The sequence below is a fragment of the Nerophis ophidion genome, linkage group LG16 (assembly GCF_033978795.1).
Source record: "Nerophis ophidion isolate RoL-2023_Sa linkage group LG16, RoL_Noph_v1.0, whole genome shotgun sequence".
Classification (NCBI taxonomy): domain Eukaryota; kingdom Metazoa; phylum Chordata; class Actinopteri; order Syngnathiformes; family Syngnathidae; genus Nerophis; species Nerophis ophidion.
In genome coordinates, this window is record NC_084626.1 from 48011860 (window position 1) to 48012926 (window position 1067).

Here is a 1067-nt window from a genome sequence, read left to right on the forward strand (position 1 = left end):
GCACAAGTGATGTGCACGCCAGCTTTCTGAGGGATCACTTGTGCACGCCAGTTTTCCAAGACTCTGTATTTAGTTAGCGCAGGCAGCATGAAGCAGGGCTTTTATTGTGAAGATAGGAAATGTGCAGTCGGCCTTTAGAGTTTTGACGGAAGGTACGGCGCGAGAGTCTGTTGAAATAAAAAGTGTTTCTCGCCTTCCTCTCGGTCATATTTTCATAATAATCTCACAAGACCCTCCGGTACCGTGAATGTCATTTAAGTGACGTCTTGGTGAAGATTGATGATCACTAATTTTTAGGTCTATTTTTTTTAAAAGCCTGGCTGGAGATCGACTGACACACCCCCCGCGGTCGACTGGTAGCTCGCGATCGACGTAATGGGCACCCCTGCCCTATACGATCACACCCAAGTGTAACATGTTGTTTGTTCAATGAAACTATGGTTTATTATGTCAAACATCAGAACTGTGTCGCCTCCAAACTAAGAATGCCGTGACCCAAGTGGACTCACCGTCTCACAATTTGCACTGTTTTGCAGGACACTGTAATAAAAGACATTCATAATCCACCTGGTGCCAGTAATATGTTGAAGCCACAGCAGTGTGGAGCTGTATTTTGCCACATACACTTGTGGACCGTCACTATATATATATATATATATATATATATATATATATATGGTTATGTGTGTGTGTGTGTGTATATATATACATATATATATATATATATATATATATATTTATAGTGTGTGATAAAATGATAAATGGGTTGTACATATTTATATATCTATATATGTGCGTGCATATATATAGCCTATATGTATAAATGGAAATGGGTTATGTGTGTGTGTGTGTGTGTGTGAGTGTGTGTGAGTGTGTGTGTGTGTGTGTGTGTGTGTGTGTGTGTATATATATATATATATATATATATATATATATATATATATATATATATATATCTCCATCCATCAATCCATTTTCTTCCGGGCAATGTACACCGTGGACAAGTCACCACCTCATCACAGGGCCAACACAGATAAACGGACAACATTCACACACTAGGGACCATT